At 50.2% G+C, this 7,929-nt stretch overlaps 1 long non-coding RNA gene across 1 annotated transcript; it reads right to left on the minus strand.

Annotated features, from left to right (window-relative positions):
• Nucleotides 1-2,625: 2,625 nt before the first annotated feature.
• On the minus strand, nucleotides 2,626-7,055 carry LOC115835429. Its single transcript, XR_004030391.1, has 2 exons — nucleotides 6,807-7,055; nucleotides 2,626-2,798 (listed from the first exon to the last, which is right to left on the minus strand). It is a non-coding gene; the product is annotated as an uncharacterized LOC115835429 (long non-coding RNA).
• Between the last annotated feature and the right edge of the window lie 874 nt (nucleotides 7,056-7,929).

Raw genomic sequence — 7,929 nt, forward strand, 5'->3', positions numbered from 1 at the left:
ACGCCGGGAAGCTAGATGCTCTCCTAGCACTCGGAACTTCCCAATTGCCACATTTTGCACACCCGTGGTTACTGTGTTAGGTTGGGGCACAAGTCATCGCGGTTTTTGCCATTACTATTAATGAACTGCAGCAGCGGCTCCTCCCCATTTCTTCTTTTCTTTTTTTTGCCATTCCTTTTAATGACTGCTGCACCAACCTATTAGAATCATTTATATTTATCCATCCATCATCTGCCTGCCCCTCTAGAAAGGAAGCCCCATGAGAATAGAGGCCAAATCTACTCAAATCACTCCACCTTCCCAGCACATTGTTTGTCAATAATCATTTACCAACTGACTGATAGGGAAATGCCTTCACTGTTGCTGGGATGAGGCACATGACACGCCCCTTTGAAAGTCAATTCCATGGACAGTTAGCATTTGCTCTTCACTCCTGCACCCGTGGCATGGCTGGGCTTAGGCTGATCTAGTCTGGGCTTGACTGCAGGCTAAGGATGGGAACCATGCCTGCTCCACACGCCTCTCATCCCGCAGCCAGAGCCGCCGTTCCCTGGGGCACGCGCATCTCGTGGGGAAAATCAAGAGCCTCAGAGGGCAGGCCTGGCAGTGCCCACACATTCCAGGCTTCTGCTTGTGCCGTGTCTGTGAAAATCTCACTGGCAGAAGCAAGTCACCCAGCCACGAGCAACACCTATGGGATGGATAAGTCCATCCACCCTCCCTCGGGCCCTGGCAAGGTTGTGGCTATGTCATACTCTTACGGGGGGAGTGAAAAATTGAGGCCCAACATTAAATCACCCATGGCAAGAAATGTCAGCCTCCGTCAGCACACTGGAATCATTCTTCATCAGCGGGTTTGCCTGACTTCTCTTTGCAATGCTGTCTGCAGGTTTAGGCCAATGCTATTCCCTGGAGGACAGAGAAGCCTCAATGGGCCTCCTCTGTTGGGAAGAACAAGATATTAGCTTGGTGTAAAACCACCGCAAGCCCCAGGTGGCCCTTGCCCTGTGAGACAGGAGAGGGGCAGAGAATGTGGGAACTCAGGAAAGCTTGCATCCCCAGCCCCTCCCGTGCATCCCCAGCCCCTCCCCTGTGACCCCAGCACCAGCCCTCTCCTCTGCTTCCCCATCTCTGCTTTGTTTTTTCATTTTCTTTCTTTCCTTTTGGTTTTTTTTTTTTTTTTTGAGACAGGGTCTGGCTCTGTCACCCAGGCTGGAGTGCAATGGCACGATCTCGGCTTACTGCAACCTTCACCTCCAGGGCTGAAGCAATTCTCCCTCCTCAGCCTCCCCGTAGCTGGGACTACAGGTGCATGCCACCATACCCAGCTAATTTTTTTTTTTTTTTTTTTTTTTGTAGAGACAGGATTTGTCATGTTGCCAGGCTGGTCTCAAATTCCTGAGCTCAAGTAATCCTCCCACCTCAGCCTCCCAAAGTGCTGGGATTACAGGTGTGAGCCACCGAGTCCAACCTACTTTATTTTTCTCTACACTACTTGGAAACTTCTAATGTACTAAGGACACGTGTATTTTCTTTCTTTTGGTCTTCCCTAGAACAGGAGATTAATGTGGGCAGGTATTTTTGTTGATCTCATTTATCTATCACTCTAGCCCCAGTGCCTGGAACAGGGTCTGGCACATGAATGGTGTGTTCTAATATTTTTGATAAATAAATGAAATATCCTACAAGAGAAAGCTAGTATCTGGAACTCACCCATCAACAGAACCTAAAAGCCAAAGACCTTTAGCCTGTTTCCGCCACTGAACACACCCAACCCCGGAGGAGCCAGCAGAGGAAAAAGAGGAACAAAGGTGGGGAAGGGAGCAGGTGGTGCCCACCAAGTGAGGAACCCTGAGGCTTAGGCCGAACCTGAGCTGGAGAAGGGACTAATCTAGGAACTGGGTGTGAGATTAAAGTTTAGATTTGTCTGGCCTGGATTTTGTAACACCTAAACAAAAGTTATTCTATATTTTTTTTGAGATGGAACCTCACTGTCCCCCAGGCAGGAGTGCAGTGGCGCTATCTCAGCTCACTGCAACCTCTGCCTCCCGGGATCAAGTGATTCTCATGCCTCAGCCTCCCGAGTAGCTGGGATTACAGGCGCACACCACCATTCCTGGCTAATTTTGTATTTTTAGTAGAGATAGGGTTTCACCATGTTGGCCCCTTGGCTCACACCTGTAATCCCAGCACTTTGGGAGGCTGACACGGGCAGATCACGAGGTCAGGAGATCGAGACCATCCTGGCTAACACGGTGAAACCCCGTCTCCACTAAAAATACAAAAAATTTGCTGTGCATGGTGGCAGGTGCCTGTAGTCCCAGCTACTCAGGAGGCTGAGGCAGGAGAATCGCTTGAACTCCAGATGCAGAGGTTGCAGTGAGCCAAGATCAATGCCATTGCACTCCAGCCTCGGTGACAGAGAGAGCCTCCATCTCAAAAACAAACAAACAAACAAAAAACCTTCAAACGAATGTAAGAATTATTTTTTAAAGTACAGCTTTAAAAATGCCCCTTACAAATACATCAGTGTTATATTAAGGCAAACCCACTTCAGAAGCACAAAGTTAATTTCTTATAATTCCAAGAAACATGTGAATGTTAAAAAAAACCCAAACACCCGAAAAGGGATCAAACTCAAGATAGTTTGTAACATTTTATTGCAAAAAGAAGGGCAGAGAACAGCCTTCTTCTTCATACCTGTTCACCGCAGTAATTTTTAGCAGCTCTCCTGTGCCAAGAAGTCTAATCAATGAATCAGCGAACAGGCCACAAATACCTTCTCAGTGCGGTTTCACCTAGAATACAAGCACTCAGAAGCACAAATTTAACTGAAGTGAGAAACCCGGCCATTTTGTAGCTTCAGTTTTTCTACCAATAATACATTAATTTCTTGAAATAGCCTAATAATTTAGTTCTACTATCAAAACAGAAGCCCAATCTGGGAGAACAATTATTATACAAGTCAAACTAATTTCAATCACATTAGTATAGGAATTCAAATAGTACAGGCTAATAATTCATATTAGTAGAGGCGGGAGGATCGCTTGGGCCTAGGAGTTTGAGACCAGCCTGGGCAAGACAATGAGACTCCATCTCTTTTTTTTTTTAAATAAAGAAATTCAGAGAGGAGAAGGAAGCGGATTGATATGTGTCTATCCAAGGACAAATTTTGTGTGTCTGTACATACAACACAATTATGAACCTTCCTCCACACAGCTCACAATCTAGTAGCGAGAGGGAACTACGAAAACATGAGCCCCCACGGTGAGGAAAAAGGCGCACATCAGAGAAAAGAAAAATGCTGCGATGATCCAATGGCAGGAGCAGCGCACATCCACTTTCTTTGTTTGTTTGAGATGGGGTTTCGCTCTGTCTCCCAGGCTAGAGTGCAGTGGCTTGATCTCAGCTCAATGCAGCCTCAACCTCCCAGGCTCAAGTGATCTTCCCATCTCAGCCTCCCAAGTAGCTGGGACTGCAGGCGTGCACCACTACACTTGTTTCGTTTTTGTAGAAACAGGCTCTCACAATGTTGCCAAGGCTGGCATCCTGAAGGGCAGGTGGGGCTTCATCCTACAGAGATGAAAGGCAGAAGAAGCTCAGAGCCCAAAGCAAAGGGGTGGAGGACAAGGGTGTCTTCAGAACAGAGTGGCTCGGCTGAGACATCCAGTAGGATGCCACCAGGCAGAGGTGCGGTGGAGAAACAGGGCCACGGGGTGAATGCTCACACGTGAGGAGCAAACCACCACAGAACACGACAGAAACACGGTGTACTAAATCAGGCTTCAAATCGCAGCCCCGCAACTTGAGAGCTACCACAGGTAACCCAGAAAGGGAGCAGGGACAGCACCGCCCACTGCCTGAGGCTACGAGATGGACCAGAAACCTGTGCTTACTAACAACCTGCCTTATTCCAGAAGGAATTCAGGAAACACAAAGACACTCACAGTACAGCAAAATAAAGTAACTGTGAATCATGTTGGCTGAGGAGAAAGTGAAGAGTCTAAGACTATGTCATAAAGTTTACCTCTAAACTCTCATTACTGGCGAGCCACCAACCTGACTTTAAATTTTCTAGCAGCTAAATTGAAGAGGAAAATGTAATCAGGCAAACGGTTTATAAGATGCAAACCAAACAGAACAGCCACCACAGTTGCTGAGAAGACGCGCAGCTCCAGCTCCAGGAGAAACAGGGTGGCCATCTCCTGGGGCTGCCCACAGCAGGCATGTGAGCCCCAAAGCCAGCGTCTCTCAGGGTGAACCGTGACTACGGGCTTCATGGGGCCACATGCCTCCAGCACAAGCTGAGGAAATCTCCCAGGGCAATTCAAGGAACAGGGTCTCACAATGTTGCCCAGGCTGGTCTCAAACTCCTGGGCTCAAGCGATACCCCTGCCTCGGCCTCCCAAAGTGTTGGGAGGTCAGACGTGAGCCACTGCACCTGGCCCCACACGCACTTTATAGAGGGGGGCTTTGCATCCTGAAGGGCGGGTGGGGCTTCATTCTGCAGAGATGAAAGGCAGAGGAAGCTCAGAGCCCAAGGCAAAAGGGGGCACCTAAGTAAAGTGACTCCATTGGGACCACGGTGAGAGGGTCCCGATACACAGCTTGGGTTAAGCCAGACACTGATTTCAAAGTATCTCAGGAATGGTGGACTCAGCACCTGTCAGGCAATTCTCTCTCAAGCAGGCTCCTGGTAGATATTTAGTACCAGCTGAAATCAAGATGATGTTCTGACTGACACTTGCTGATGGTTAAAGAGCTACATATGCTTTGAGGACCAGCTGAACTGGGGCAGGACTAACACCCTCTGGTGAAAATACGGGAACCCAAAGACACAAGTCAGAGCAGGAGGTGTCTCCCCCGAACCCCAAACAATAATGCTGACCTTGGATTTGGATTAAGCGCCTAGCCCAGCAGTGTGAGTGTTCAGTATGTGGAAACCATCATCACCATCATCAGGTAATGGAAACCATCAAAGCTTTGAGCTGGCTTCTTAGCCAAGAATAATGGTAGTGTATTAGCTACTACTAATACTCACAGCTGACAATTACTGAGCACTTGCTCTGTGCCAGGAATCACGGGAAGCACCTCGCATGCATTTCCTCAATACTCCCTCCCAGTAACGGCGAGGACACAAACCTGGTAGAGCCAGGACTAGAATCCAGGCAGGCCCCAAGCACTCCAGTGGAGCCTGCCAAGGTGGGCAGGCTATCATGCTAATGAGGTCCAGTATTTGACCACCACTCCTAGTTGAGCAAGTATGACAGAAAACCTAAAATCTAAAAATCTGAACAAATGCATGAAAAGCAGGCTGTTAAAATAGATCACAAATCTTGCATCACTCACTGGAAAACCACACAAAATAAATGTCTCTGAGACATGGCCTCTGAGGAGGGCACTCCGTGTGGCTCATATCACCCTGGTGACAAACCACTTGAATCTGGGTGGTCATCTGACCATATTTAACAGATGATGCACAGAGCCATTTGCATCCACTGTGGTCAACATTTAGGAAGTTTTAAGCTAAGATTTGCCAAATTGTAGCCTACTGGATTCCAGGTTCTCTTGACATCTCTTTCTAGTAGCCACGTCTTGCACTTCCTGAGTATAAATGAACTGAGATGCAAATATAAGAAGGAGGATTTAAGAATAATGAAAAGAGAAAAATCAAGAAAGCACAATCACTGGCGTAGAGATAACAGAATTTCTGAATTCCCTGAAAACAATCTATATAAATGCATGTGAAATAATACACCAGCATCTGTTGCCCACACATCACATATTAGGAACTGATGTCATAATATAAGGTAAACATGTTACTCTGAAAACACAAATCCTCACAAATCATTAGGCAGTAAGGCTGAATCCAGCACCGCCTACCCACAGCGCAGTGAGGCGGTGTCTAGCAGCCGTAGTGCTCCCCGTGCCCCAGGTCCAGTCTCTGGCAACATCAGATACTTCCCACTAATAACGAGGATCCTTTCAACATTTTCACATCATCTCAAAACTGACCCCATTTCTAGCTTAAATGGCACGGATCTGGAAAGGCAAACTATACACAGAATCAGAAAAGATGACTGCCCGGAGGGATTACAGAAAAAGCAGCAGCCAGGTGTTCAATGAAGTAAAATGTATCCAATGATAGCTCAGGGGAGGGGGATCAATTGAGCTGAAATTGGCAAGAACGTAACTCCAGGGAGCTCACAACACGCAAGGACCCGGATTTTCCGCTGCCTGAACACCAGGTATTCGCACACTGATAAGAACACCTCCCCATAACTCCCCTGCCAGCGCCTCCAACACCCCCAATCCTTTCCCCAGGAATCCAGTCCCAGTTTCTGCAGTTCCTGTAACAGCCACGTTCCCACACAAATGCTGCCTGAGCTCCCCAAGCCCTCCAACAATCACCCCCCAGTGCCCTCGAAGGTCTATTCAGAGAAGTCACCAAGATGCAGTCACCGAGGAAATTCAAGGACCTCCAACCTACCAAAAGGCTTTCGGCTGTACAGAGCTAACCTTCCTATTCCCCTCCCAAGCCTACAGCCTAGTTTTCATTTCTCAAGAAGCCTTTCCCTGTGCTCACGCATGCAGTTGTTAGCTGGCTCGGTGAGGCACTCCAAGCAGTAACAGCGGTAGCCACAAAATAAACCAGAAGCATCTCCACCATGAAGCAGTAATAATAATTTGTCCTAATGATTCCTTTGTCCTTGGAAAGTCAACTTCAGAAAGAAAGTTACCCACTGTGAGCAGGGCAGGCTCGCGGCTTCTTGGTCTGGAGGCCCAGGTCCCACTGGCCCACTCACCATTGGAGACAGCTTGCTAAGCTCGGTGTCCGATATCACTCCACTGCTGTCTTTACCAACCCTACAACATCAAGACCAAATAAGCTGGTGATCGAAAGTTCAGGAAAAGTAAAACAAACGTCTCCTGTCAACCCTGCACCGACTCTGGAAGGCTCCCTCCTGGAACCTCCGCCTCTCCCATCCCGCTGAGGAGTGCAGGGGAATCAAGGAAGTGCCCCAGGAGCCGACGTCCAAGTGTGGTCTTCCCCTAAGAGGTCAATCGTCTTTCTCTCTTTTCCCGCCTCAATCCTTCCCTTCCTTCCTCTCCTGGCTTGTCTGAATTCCCATTTGCACCAGTTTCCCTTTTCACAAACAGAAGATTCCCTCAGATAACTAAGCCATTCCCTGGCCATCAGTTACTACAGTTTCGGACATTCACTCAGTGGAAAAGCGACCAGGGACAGAAGGCGCCGCCATAAAGGTCACCCGCCCCGAGCAGACGCCAGGTCGCTGCTTCTTCCCTGGCTGCTGACATTTTAACAGCGGCCCGGGCAGTCAGTTTCCGCTTTCCCCAAACAAGCACCCTGGAGACCCTCCCCCTGACAGCTCTTGAGGCGAGAAAAAGGGCCTAGCCCAGGAGCCGGTGGCCGCGACCTCGGGTCTGCAGTGGTGCACTCTGCACCTTGGGAAGGGCCCGACGCACAGGACAGGGACCGGGCAGGAGGCAGGGGCGGCCACAGGAGACCGGGCAGGGGACGAGGGAGACGGGGCCAGCAGGGACGGGGGGCGTGGCGGGGGGGGGGGGCGGCGGCAGGCCGCGGGGGACCCGGCAGGGGATGGGGGCGGCCGCGGGGGTTGGGGCAGGGGATGGGGTCGCCTCGGGGGTCGGGACAGGGGTCGGGGGCGTCTGCGGGGGCGGCGGGAGGTGCCGGGGGATGCCAGCCCGCACCTCTGGAAGACTTTCCACAGGAACCTCTGGTCGGGCAGCGCCGCGCCCGCAGCAGGCCCAGGGCCGCCCGGGGCTGGGGCGGTAGGAGTAGGCAGCCAAGGGCCAAGGCGCGCCGCTGGGCTGAGACGCCTGAGGTGACGGGAGACCTCTCAGGGCTACACTGCTTCCGCCTCTGCCGGGGACAGGGCCGGGCGT

Source organism: Nomascus leucogenys, chromosome 6 (genome assembly GCF_006542625.1).
Source record: "Nomascus leucogenys isolate Asia chromosome 6, Asia_NLE_v1, whole genome shotgun sequence".
NCBI lineage: Eukaryota > Metazoa > Chordata > Mammalia > Primates > Hylobatidae > Nomascus > Nomascus leucogenys.